This window comes from Schistocerca serialis, chromosome 5 (genome assembly GCF_023864345.2).
Source record: "Schistocerca serialis cubense isolate TAMUIC-IGC-003099 chromosome 5, iqSchSeri2.2, whole genome shotgun sequence".
NCBI classification, from domain to species: Eukaryota; Metazoa; Arthropoda; class Insecta; order Orthoptera; family Acrididae; genus Schistocerca; species Schistocerca serialis.
Window position 1 is genome coordinate 7,441,545 of NC_064642.1, and position 13,995 is coordinate 7,455,539.

Genomic DNA, 13,995 nt, shown 5'->3' on the forward strand with positions numbered 1-13,995 from the left:
TAGTGGACATTAATACAGCGTCATAAACAATCACCGATATAGTGTTGTGTGAACGCTCGTGTTTGTTTTTGGCCAAAAACGTTCGTCCACAAGAGGGGCATATATGATGTATCATGCAGCGTAACTTGCTGTGACAGTGCGAGAGAGAGACAAAGATATTGTTTATTACTCTGTGGCGGACAGCGCTCACATAATTATTCTTAGGATATAGTTTTTGTTTGTTCTGGTTAAGAGTAATTTTTAGTAGAGGAGAGCCATTCTTGTGATGTAAAAAAAATCGACGCCATTGCGATATTTTGTTTCACATTGTAAAATATAAGTGCATATGGAAGGAAATCAGTTAATAGAACAATAAAATATTGTTCATTTCAAGAAGGTACGTCTTATTATACACCCAGCGATGTACTGCTATTGTGATTTACTAATAAACACCAGTTGAGAACAGTTCCGACGGGAGCGTTCAGTTCTAGTGAAATAGTTCGATGTTTTCTTCGGAAAAGAAGTCACTTCATGGATCATTCAAATCCACAATAGTAACGGGACATTTCTCAGAACTGAAAGCAATCTGATTGCTATGCAACAGACCCCCGAAGAATATTTCTCCGTATTTTGGTTACCACTTTCAGCTCAACACGGTATCTGCAGCATCTGGAGCAGATTTCTACAACAGCGGAAGCGTGTAATCGCCATCAGTTTCACACACCGCCCTGTGTACGCTGTATGTATTTACCCACAACAGTGAACATACAGTTACTCACACAAATAGAAAGACAATACTAGGTGGTGTGGGGAAACATTTCAGTATAATGGCCCTGTAGAGCTAAACAGTAATTAGCCTAATAAGAAATGGAGTCGTTATAACACGCTTTTCTTGATTTCTGATTTTTCTTTCTTTGGGCTTAAATTGTTGGTACTCGAGTATAGGGGTGCTCTTGAAAAACAATTGTTGCTTGAGATGGGACATGGCAACTTAGCTGTCCGGTTAATAAAAGTTTTGCTATTCTAAAAAAACTTGTGACAGCTGTTAGAATATTTTTCTTAAACTGGTGAATACTAAAAAGTCATATGAACTGTCTGCTTACTAATTATTTTGATTAAAAAAAACCGTAACAGCTATTCGAATGTTTTTCTTAAATTGGTGAATAATAAGAAGGCATGTGAGCTGTCTGCTTAATCACTGTTTTCCTGTTACTTTTAAAATTTTGGTAGCTGTTGGAATCTTCCAGTAATTCCATGAAGGAAGCTGTATTCAAAGGAAAGTGAATGCTGCAGCAACTGAGTGGGGCTCCAGTGTTTCCATTTAGGTGACCAGATCCTAAGTTCTCATGCGACATCTACCTCAATTAAATAGGATGTTATTAAACATTTTCGTGTTGTAGGTCAGTGCAACTACTGCACTCTTAGAATAGAACTTATGGTACTTCTGACTCTCATTACACACTTCATTTGCCTGGTCACAAAATTGAGTTAGAGTGTCACTGTTCCATCACCATTTCCAAGACTGTAGGGGAATAATTTAGCGCTAAGTAAAAATCCCTGCATAACAAATGATAATTTACAGTCTTCATCGATCATCTTCACTCTGGCACAGGTTAATAACGTAATGGCGATTTTTCTTGGGGTACTACAATGTATCACAAAAGGGGAAAAGCTATAAATGGGATGTTTTTTCATTATTTTCGATCACATGTAAATGGTTGTGCCCCACGACCTTCACATATTCCACGACAGAAGGAAGGTCAGCATCCTCATTTTTACTGACTTTCACCGCATTGCACTGCACAAAAATGATAGATGATATTACGAACAATGCTAATTTTGTTTCTGTCCTAAAATACTGAATTGTTCAGAATCGATTAACCACCCACAGTTCTTGCCGATTGTTTTGAAAGTTTCACACAACGTCGAATTCTAATGCGGGTGTGCTTTTAGGTACCTAATTCTTTAATCTATTAAGTGTAACGTATGTATATGTGACTCTTTATAAATATCTCAAAAATGTTTTTCTATCTTTGAACGTAAGTAAATTTATGTAACACATATGTTTACAAATGGGTAAATAAGAACACGCACGTATACCAATGGCACATTCTTTCAGAATTTTAAAGCAACCGGTTAAAAACTTCCGGCTATTAGTCGTTAGGAACACCTACATTTTCCATATAAGTACAAACGTAAATGTTCAATTTTTCAAAATGTCATATGTCTCAAAATTTTTCGTGGTTTGCTTTGAAATTTTGACACAACTCTGCATTTGAATATTCAAGTGCTTTTATATACCTACTGGAACGCCATCTGGTATACAGTTAATAAAAGGGCGAAGTTATAAAAATGTACGTGATGGTTTGTTCAAAGTCGTTAATCTCCTAAAGTTTTACACCGATTGCTTTGAAATTGTGACATAACGTTGAATTCTAATACAGGCGTATTTTTTGCTACATGATTCTTTAATACATGTACCAGGTGATCAAAAAGTCAGTATAAATTTGAAAACTGAATAAATCACGGAATAATGTAGATAGAGAGGTACAAATTGACACACATGCCTGGAACGACATGGGGTTTTATCTGAATCAAAAAATTACAAAAGTTCAAAAAATATCCTACAGATGGCGCTTCATCTGATCAGAATAGCAATAATTAGCGTAACAAAGTAAGACAAAGCAAAGATGATGTTCTTTACAGGAAATGCTTAATATGTCCACCATCATTCCTCAACAATAACTGTAGTCGAGGAATAATGTTGTGAACAGCATTGTAAAGCATGTCCGGAGTTATGGTGAGGCATGGGCGTCGGATGTTGTCTTTCAGCATCCCTAGAGATGTCGGTCGATCACGATACACTTGCGACTTCAGGTAACCCCAAAGCCAATAATCGCACGGACTGAGGTCTGGGGACCTCGGAGGCCAAGTATGACGGAAGTGGCGGCTGAACACACGATCATCACCAAACGACGCGCGCAAGAGATCTTTCACGCGTGGAGTGCCATCCTGCATAAACATCGTACGTCCCAGCAGGTGTTTAACAGTCAGGCTGGGGATGATTTGATTCTGTAACATATCGGCGTACCTCTCACCCGTCACGGTACATCTACATCTACATGATTACTCTGCAATTCACATTTAAGTGGTTGGCAGAGGGTTCATCGAACCACAATCATACTATCTCTCTACCATTCCACTCCCGAACAGCGCGCGGGAAAAACGAAGACATAAACGTCTCTGTTCGAGCTCTGATTTCTCTTATTTTATTATGATGATCATTCCTACCTATGTAGGTTGGGCTCAACAAAATATTTTCGCATTCGGAAGAGAAAGTTGCTGACTGAAATTTCGTAAATAGATCTCGCCGCGACGAAAAACGTCTTTGCTTTAATGACTTCCATCCCAACTCGCGTATCATATCTGCCACACTCTCTCCCCTATTACATGATAATACAAAACGAGCGGCCCTTTTTTGCACCCTTTCGGTGTCCTCCGTCAATCCCACCTGGTAAGGATCCCACACCGCGCAGCAGTATTCTAACAGAGGACGAACGAGTGTAGTGTAAGCTGTCTCTTTAGTGGACTTGTTGCATCTTCTAAATGTCCTGCCAATGAAACGCAACCTTTGGCTCGCCTTCACCACAATATTATCTATGTGGTCTTTCCAACTGAAGTTGTTCGTAATTTTAACACCCAGGTACTTAGTTGAATTGACAGCCTTGAGAATTGTACCATTTATCGAGTAATCGAATTCCAACGGATTTCTTTTGGAACTCATGTGGATCACCTCACACTTTTCATTATTTAGCGTCAACTGCCACCTGCCACACCATACAGCAATCTTTTCTAAATCGCTTTGCAACTGATACTGGTCTTCGGATGACCGTACTAGACGGTAAATGACAGCGTCATCTCCGAACAACCTAAGAGAACTGCTCTGATTGTCACCCAGGTCATTTATATAGATCAGGAACAGCAGAGGTCCCAGGACGCTTCCCTGGGGAACACCTGATATCACTTCAGTTTTATTCGATGATTTGCCGTCTATTACTACGAACTGCGACCTTCCTGACAGGAAATCACGAATCCAGTCGCACAACTGAGACGATACCCCAAAGGCCCGAAGCTTTATTAGAAGTCGCTTGTGAGGAACGGTGTCAAAAGCTTTCCGGAAATCTAGAAATACGGAATCAACTTGAGATCCCCTGTCGATAGCGGCCATTACTTCGTGCGAATAAAGAGCTAGCTGCGTTGCATAAGAACGATGTTTTCTGAAACCACGCTGATTACGTATCAAAAGATCAGCAGTTATAAAACTTGAATTACACATTTACTAGAAGAAAAAAGGCCCGATAACGGTAGATGTGGTAAATCCAACCCATACAGTGACTTTCTCGTCGTGCAATGGAGTTTCCACGACAGTTATAGGATTTTCGGTAGCCCAAATTCTGCAGTTGTTGGCGTTGACAGACCCTCGGAGCGTGAAATGAGCTTCGTAGGTGCACAGCACGTAACTCAACCAATCGCCATCGTCCGCCATCTTTTGAAACGCCCACACCTCAAATGCCCTCCGCCTCACTAAATCGCCAGGTAACAGTTCACGATGGCAATGGATTTTGTACGGATAGCATCGGAGGGTACTCCTAAGTGGCAACCAAACAGTAGTGTATGGAATGCCGGTGCGACGGGCGACTGCACGAGCGGTGATTTCCCCGTGCATAGACGAACCCGCTACAGTCTCCATTTCTTCCTAAACTGTCTCAGTAGCATTACGCGTTGTGCTCGGTCGGCCACTTCGGGGTCTACCGTCTTAACAACCCTTGGCTTCGAACTTCGAAAGCATTCTCGCCACAGCTGCATTTGTCAACGGACCTTTACCCGTTCGAATCGCCTTCCTATGGCAATAGGATCGTAACACTGAACTGGCACATTCCCCATTCTGATAATACAGCTTCACTAAAAGCACCTTTTCAGCTAACGTCAACATGCTGCGACTGCTAGCGCATGTCATTCTCTCTTTTTTTTTTTCTTTATTGTGATTTCATTCCCCTGCCCCATATGGGCAGGAGAGGGCTGTCAGCGGCACAATCCGCCGCTCTTCAGCCGAGAGACACGACAACTAAAACAAGAATAAAATGATACATACATAATGACATTTTCTCTCTTATTACAGCTCCTTTTATACACGATTGTCATGCGCAGCCACTGACGTTTTGCTGTCGAGCGCCATCTGTCGGACTTTTTGTGAAATTTTGTATTTTTTTTGGTCTAATAAAATCTCATGTCATTCCCAGCATGTGTGTCAATTTTTACCTCTCTATCTACATTATTCCGTGGTTTCTTAAGTTTTCAAATCTATACTGACTTCATCCAGTATATTTTAAATACATATAATATGTAAGTATATATGTGTTACAGAGGTGAACATTAATAAAACCAACCAATTGCTGGGACGGATCCTTGATTGGAAAATGGAGGAAAAGAGGTCCTATGAACGTGTGTCCGGAACAGGGTCAACAAAGTACAGGGACGAACTCCTGACTGGATATGGAAGGAAAGAGGTTGTATGAGCCTGTGTCTGGAACCGTATCGCTGTCACCGTGGATGGCGCAGACGAATAACAGCCCCGCTGACCACGTGACCATGTGCCGTGTGTTCGTTTTGTGTTGCAGTCTGTGCGGTTGATGCAGCGTACTGTTAGCAGCAGAATGGCCCGGTATTCACGTCGGGAACAAGCCGAGGTCATGTCTGTGTACGCCAAAACAGACGAAAGCAGCCGAGAGGCGGGACAGCTATACCAAAAGAAGTTCCCTGACAAACGACAGCCACACCACGCAACATCTTAAGCCCTTTTTTGGCGTTCGTGTGATCGTGGGTGCTTTCAGACAGACGAACGTGCATGGAGGCGGCGGAATGTACGTACACCAGATTTGGAGGATATTGTAGAATCCGGTCCTCCAAATCTGCTGCCTCCAGACCATTTCCATGTGCTTGGCCGTACACAGACTTCATCTCGGCTTGTTCTCGACATGAATACCAGACCACCCTGCTGCTTACAGCACGCTGCATCAACCACACAGCCTGCAAAACAAAAGTAACACACGGCACGTGGTCAGTGGAAGTTTCATTCGCCAGTGGCATCTGCAGTGGCAACGATGAATTTCTGGGAAAATGTTCGCAGGACCTTTTCTCCTCCATTTATAGTCAGGAATACGTCCCTGCAGTTTGTCGGTCTTATTACTGTTCGCCCTGCATACATAAATTTACAGGTGGCGGCGGCTAATCTTTGACACTCAATAGCGTCGTAGGGTGACGTTTCCGGACATGGGTTCCTATGTAAAACTCCCCTCTACAACAGCTTATGTTCATAGCACGCACTCCTTGAGCAAGAAAACCAACCAAATACGATATTTAACGCCATACTATATGTTAGCTGCTAAGTTCTGCTCGTAACGTAATAACGACGTCGAATCTCACTGGTGACGTTCTCCTGCACGAGGCAAATATCTGACACACCAGATTCCTTATTTCACGCGTCTCAGTTTAGTGGAACTTGGAATTCCGTGCTGTGACGTCACCAGCTCCTCGTCCACTTCCTTTTTCACGTTCCTTGAGACGATGGCCTGGAGCCGACTGACCAAAACGCCAGGGAACACGTGACCAGAGCTTCGGCCGAACACCGCAGGGAGAAAGCATCGAAGACTGCGACTACAATCGATACTGGCTACGGAGAGACATCTGCAGTCAGTAGCTCACGAGATGGTGTAAGAATATAACCAAAAAAATACAAAGTGGCTATTTAATAGATACCTTTCAGCCTGAACAAGAATCTAGAAATTGTGAGATCAGTCCCCAAACGACGAAACAGAAGCGCGACGCAGGAAATGCACAACGTTTCCATTTCTCATCTTTCCAGGCTTCGATGCTACTGCAAAACAGTCTGTGTATATCACTTATCTTTTCTTACGCGATCCGTAGTTTTCTGTCGTTTCTTGAGAACAATCATTTTTCAAAGACAACAGTCAAACTTTCAGGCTGATTACAAGTGTTATTGTGTATAAATGAGTCAGTGCAATCGTGAACTGCACAGTTGCCTCTCTACATTTTCCCCTTTGAGTGAAAGCGCCCTTTGAGCTAACATTCATTTTTCCAAATTTGCCTTCGTTTTTCTACCTATACTACGTACGTAATATCCAAAGCGAAATTTGTTTTGAGCAGTACTCACACGTGTACGTTTGTTACGGTTTCGATCACGTAAACCGATACACCACCGATTTGTCGTTGTTTAACACGTTAATTTCCCGCCCTGGAGTTTCTTTCTGAGTTAACTGGTAGTTATAAGTGAAACAGTCAGCCGAAAATTCTTTGTGTTTATAAGTTTCTTCATATTTTTCGTCGTCGGTGGGTTCAAGGCCTACACGTGAATTTTTTCTTGCGTTTCTCACCACATGTCTACATTGCTTAAATCTTCGTCTAAACGTTTAAAGGTTATATGCTTTCCTTTAAAAGAGCTAATTCTCCAAGGTCAGTAGGAGAGCTTCTGTGAAGTTTGGAAGTTAGGAGACGAGATACTGGTGGAAGTGAACCTGTGACGAGGCGTCGTGAACCTTGCTCGGGTAGCTCAGTCGGTAGACTACTTGTCTGCGAAAGGCAATGGGCCCGAGTTCGAGTCTCGGGCCGGCACATAGTTTCAATCTGCTAGGAAGTTTCAGTTCGATACGCAACTACTAATACAAAAGGGAAATGCGCAGTCTGTATAGCGAAAATCATTGGCTGCAACGACGTAGAGTATCAACGAAATGAAAGAGGTTTATAAACGACAAATTAATTTTGATAAAAGTATCAAAAGGCTGGTAAAAGGAAACAGACGCTCCTGCGAAAAAAGTAATACACAAATACCACCAGTTTAAGATGATTCATAATTAAATTTCGCAAGGTAGTAGTTGCAGGGACTACGACTGTAGTACTGGCAACCAGAAGAGTGTGCGCATATACACACATCAAAAAAAAGTTTTGCATCACCGCGATTCCCAGAATTCCTGAAGATAGACGTAGACTATGGATATTGTACCGCAGACGCAGTACCTTTGACTGGTCAGAGATGTCACTAAATCCGCTCAAAGATGTAAACAACCATTCATGAGCAGCGCCTATTACACGGAGGGGGTCAAACAGCCGATAGGTTCCAGTCATTCCACCAGGAAGGAGGAACACGCCTCGTTTCATCGGTAGTTCAACCATGCCTAGATGGTCAATACTGCGGTTCGATCGCGTCCGCAAAGCTACTTTGTGCCTGGAAGGGCTCTAAACAATGGAAGTGTGCAGGCGTCTCGGAGTGAACGAAAGAGATGTTGTTCGGACATGGAGGAGATACAGAGAGACAGGAACTGTCGATGACGTGCCTCGCTCAGGCAGCCCAAGGGCTACTACTGTAGTGGATGATCGCTACCTACAGATTATGGCTGAGAGGAACCCTGACACCAAGGCCATCGTGTTGACCAATGCTTTCCGTGTAGGCCCAGGACCTCGTGTTACGACTCAAACTGTGCACAACAGGCTGCATGATGCGCAACTTCACTCCCAACGTCCATGGCGATATCCACCTTTGCAACCACGAGACAATGCAGCACGGTACAGAAGGGCCCAACATGCCGAATGGACCGCTCAGGATTGGCATCACGCTCTCTTCACCGATGAGTGTCTTATGCCTAACCAGACGATCGTCGGAGACGTGGTTGGAGGCAACCCAGTCAGGCTGAACGCCTTAGACACACTGTCCAGCGACTGCAGCAAGGTGGAGGTATCCCGCTGTTTTGCGGTGGCTTTATGTGGGGCCGACGTGTGCACCTGGTGGTCGTGGAAGGCGCCGTAACAGCTGTACGATACGTCAATGCCGTCCTCCGGCCGATAGTGAACCACATAGGCAGCATATTGGCGAGGCATTCGTCTTAATGGACGACAATTAATGCACGTCTTGTGAATGACTTTCTTCAGAATAACGACATCGCTTGACTAGAGTGGCCAGCATGTTCTCCAGACGTGAACCCTAACAAACATGCCTGGTATAGATTGAAAAGGACTGTTTATGGACGACGTGACCCACAAACCACTGTGAGGGATCTATGGCGAATCGCCATTAGGAAGTGGGACGATCTGGACCAACAGTACCTTCATGAACTTGTGGAGAGTATGCCACGACGAATACAAGCATGCATCAATGCAAGAGGACGTGGTACTGCGAATTAGAGGTACCGGTGTGTACAGAAATCTGGATCACCACCTCTGTAGGTCTCGCTGTTTGGCGGTACAACAGACTATGTGGGGTTTTCATGAGCAATAAAAAGGGAGGAAATGATGTTTATCTTGATCTCTACTCAATTTTCTGTATAGGTTCGGGAACTCTCGGGATCAAGGTGATGCAAAACTTTTTTTGACTTGTGTAGTTAAAGGTGTATACAATTTCTGTGAGACGCGCACAGTGAAACCTTGCAAGACTTTACGTAATGTATGCAAGTTATATAAAATTTAAGACATGACGTCGGGATGCTCCAAGTATGACTTTGTTTAGCAGTTATTTCTTACAGCACTATCATTTAGTCAGAGTATCTGATATGAATGATGCTATCAAAACTAAAGGTAGAATAAGGTAAAATTCTATTGCGTTTTCATTGTGAACATTCCTTCCTTTTTCAAGTACTTAGTAGTTACACAAAACGTATATGCTAGTACTTTCCTCATAACATAATATTGATCGTTTTGTGCTTCCACAGCTGAATAACGAGAAGAGTAATAAAAACCACCATATCTGCAATGATAGTGCAATTAGGCATTTTTTGGTCATGACTCCAGCACATTTCTGCGACGTTGTGAGAATTAGTTTCGAACACTGTTGATTTATATGTATCATATACTATACGAATTTTTTAACAGCTGTTAGCCTCATCTTTGTCACGTTGAAGTGCAGGTCACCTAAAGGTGTTCATTTGGAACGAAGGCAATTATGGTGCACTTAACGCACCTGGAAACCAGCTTTGGTGGTTTCTGCTGATATTTATATAGACTTCTCTCGTAGACTATGAACTCAGCTGGACACAAGAATGAAACATCGTTGCACATACACAACAATACCGCGAAACGCATGTCTGAAATGCAGTTACAAATGCTGACATGCGTCCTCCCAACATGCATACATATACAGCACGCGTGTGAAAATGTACTGGGCTTTTTAGTGGGTGAGACATGCCGCTGAAAGTAATTTACGTCGACTTACTTAAAATGCGATCATAGACCTTGCAGATCATGCGCCGGCCTTACAAACTGCACCCACCAAATCCTGTTCTCAGCAGTTTCGATCCAGTTAACTGTGAATCCCAGTTGTTTCTGCACTGAACCGTGCTGACCACACGCCCCTCCTATCCGCATCCTCATCTGAGGTTGACACGGCGGTCGGATGGTTCCGATGGGCCACTTGTGGCCTGGAGACGGAGTGCTCCCCTCAAATACCACCTGGTTATCTCTACCGCCGTTGGCGGCGCTAATTGCCTCTATGCCATATATCAACATAGGGGCAATAATTCTGTAAAATGCATTCATTTTAACTTGCGTCGAGATTAGGTTTGTGTTCATGGTTAATTTAGGTTTTTATGTGATCTGGAATTACTAGCGACTCCTTTGTTTACTGCATATCATAGCACTGCTTGCTACAGGATGCCCGACTTTTTCATTGTCACTGGCATTCAGGAACGCCAGTGCTTTACTATTCATTGCCCTCGTAGCTACATGTCTGCACTGCGCTTTAGTCCTCTGACAAGGGAACCTCCCCATCGCACCCCTCTCACATTTAGTTATAAGATGGCACAGTGGATAGGCCTTGAAAAACTGAACACAGGTCAATCGAGAAAACAGGAAGAAGTTGTGTGGAACTATGAAAAAATAAGGAAAATATACAAACTGAATAGCCCATGCGCAAAATAGGCAACATCAAGGACAGAACGAGCACAGGAGCGCCGTGGTCCCGTGGTTAGCGTGAGCACCTGCGAAAGGAAAGGTCTTGGGTTCAAGTCTACTCTCGAGTGAAAATTTTACTTTCTTTATTTACGCAATTTTTTTTATTTTTTTTATTTTTTATTTTTTTTTATTTTTTATTTTTTTATTTTATTTTATTTATTTTTTTTTTTGGCGGCCGCACCGCAGTACTGTGCGATTAGTAGACGAAAGGACGCGCCTCTCCAATGGGAACCGAAAACATTTGATCGCAAGGTCATAGGTCAACCGAATCCTCCACAGGAAAACACGTCTGATATATTCTATACGACACTGGTGACGGCATGTGCGTCACACGACAGGAATATGTTGTCGACCCATCTAACTTATACACTTCGCGAATGGGTAAAAAGAATCTTCTACCTTGCCCGAGTTAGGTTTTCTTGTGGATGTAATAGTCACTCCCAAAAAGTGATCAAAACATAAGAGTTTGTCATGTAAAGCCGTGCGGGATTAGCTGAGCGGCTTAAGGCGCTGCAGTTATGGACTGTGCGGCTGGTCCCGGCGTAGGTTCGAGTCCTCCCTCGCGCATGGGTGTGTGTGTGTTTGTCCTTAGGATAATTTAGGTTAAATAGTGTTTAATTTTAGGGACTGATGACCTTTGCAGTTAAGTCCCACAAGATTTCACACACACTTGAACATTTTTTCTGTCATGTAAACCGAAAATAAAAAATTAAAACCTTCTCTCGAGGGAAGGCTTGAACCAAGTACTTTTCATTCCGCAGCTGCTCACGCAAACCACAGGACCACGGCGCTCCTCAGTTTATATTTGCCTAGATATTGCCTATCTTGCGCATGGACTACTCGGTTTGTATATTTTGCTTACTTTTTCATAGTTCCACACAACTTCTTCCTGTTTTCTCGATCGATCTGTGTTCAGTTTTTCAAGGCCTATCCACTGTGCCAACTTATAACTAAATCCGAGGGGGGTGCGATGGGGAGGTTCCCTTGTGAGAAACGTACAGGTCATGAGAAACGCTGTAACGACCGCAACAAACATTCCTACAGAATTAAAACGAGGTAGTAATCGCACTCAGAGGCCCATCATTAAGCTAAGCAGTCTGAATTAACTCATTTAGTTTGTGCAGGGGTAGTTGTCCTGCTTTAACCGCCGCAGTCCTGGTACGCAATGACAGCCCGGCGCTGCAGTTCAGTAGCACGCCGCTAGGGGCGCGAAGACGGAGTGGCACTGGCAGAGAGGAAAGGTGTCGTGCGGTGGTTCGTTTTCGGTAGCAGAAGAAATGCTGAAGCCGTATAACGTCAATCAAGATATCTTCTTTGGCCGTACAGATTGTCCTGACACAGGTATTGGACCGCTACTGAATACGAATTATTGTGCGAGACAGCAGTTTAACAGTGGACGGCGGCATTTTGTTTTGGTTCTCTGGCGGCTTGCTGCAGTACTGTGCCGCGGGTTTCAATTTTATCAGGACTGCACATATGCGGGATGCTATGAAACTTTACGTTTTCGAGGCGACAATTAAAACTCTATGACTATCTCTCTCACTTATATCTGATTCAGCCGTCTCATGCAGCAAACACAATAACAGCTAAACACAGCGTTTTCACAGGCCGCAGTGACAGCTTGTGGCTGAATCAGAAAAATACAACAAGGCAGAAGTAGTAGTAGTATGTGGCCCGCTGTAGCGTTCAGGGCCGGCCGGGGTGGCCGAGCGGTTCTAGCTGCTACAGTCTGGAACCGCGCGACTGCTACGGTCGCAGGTTCGAATCCTGCCTCGGGCATGGATGTGTGTGATGTCCTTAGGTTAGTAAGGTTTAAGTAATTCTAAGTTCTGGAGGACTGATGACCTCAGAAGTTAAGTCCCATAGTGCTCAGAGCCATTTTCGAAGCGTTTGGGTGGGAGCGCTGACCGCGGTTGTAAATCGCGGCCGGCGAGACTCAGGTGCTTCCCACATCCAGCACTTCCCCAACAACAGCTCCCACAAGGGACCGTCCTGCCCGGGTAGGAATATAAAAAGGGCGATATTTCTTCTCTCCAATCAAACTTTCATGTGTCCATTAAGGATAGGCTGTAAGTTGTTTGCTAGATCCTAAGGAACGTCTTCTCGACTCGTCTTACATCTTAAAAATGAGGGCAAGTGATACTGGAGATTATAGAAGCAAATGACGTATTAAGCATTACAGTGTGCGATTAGTACATGAGCCATCATCATGAAAAAGTCATTACCGATAACTACTACACTACTGGCCATTAAAATTGCTACACCAAGCAGAAATGCAGATGATATGGGTATTCATTGGACAAATGTATTACACTAGAACTGACAAGTGATTACATTTTCACCCAATTTGGGTGCATAGGTCCTGGCAAATCAGTACCCAGAGCAACCACTTCTGGCCCTAATAACGGCCTTGATACGCCTGGGCATTGAGTCAAACAGAGCTTCGATGGCGTGTACAGGTACAGCTGCCCATGCAGCTTTAACACGATACCACAGTTCAAGGGTAGTGACTGGCGTATTGGGACGAGCCAGTTGCTCGGCCACCATTGACTAGACGTCTTCAATTGGTGAAAGATCTGGAGAATGTGCTGGCCAGGGTAGCAGTCGAAGATTTTCTGTTTGCAGAAAGGCCCGTACAGGACCTGCAACATGCGGTAGCGCATTATCCTGCTGAAATGTAGGGTTTCGCAGGGATCGAATTAAGGGTAGAGCCACGGGTCGTAACACATCTGAAACGTAACGTCCACTGTTCAAAGTGCCGTCAATGCGAACAAGAGGTCACCGAGACGTGTAACCAATGGCACCCCATACCATCACGCCGGGTGATACGCCAGTATGGTGATGACGAATACACGCTTCCAATGTTCGTTCACCGCGATGTCGCCAAACACGGATGCGACCATCATGATGCTGTAAACAGAGCCTGGATTAATCAGAAAAAATGACGTTTTGCCCTTCGTGTTCCCAGGTTCGTCGTTGAGTACACCATCGCAGGCGCTCCTT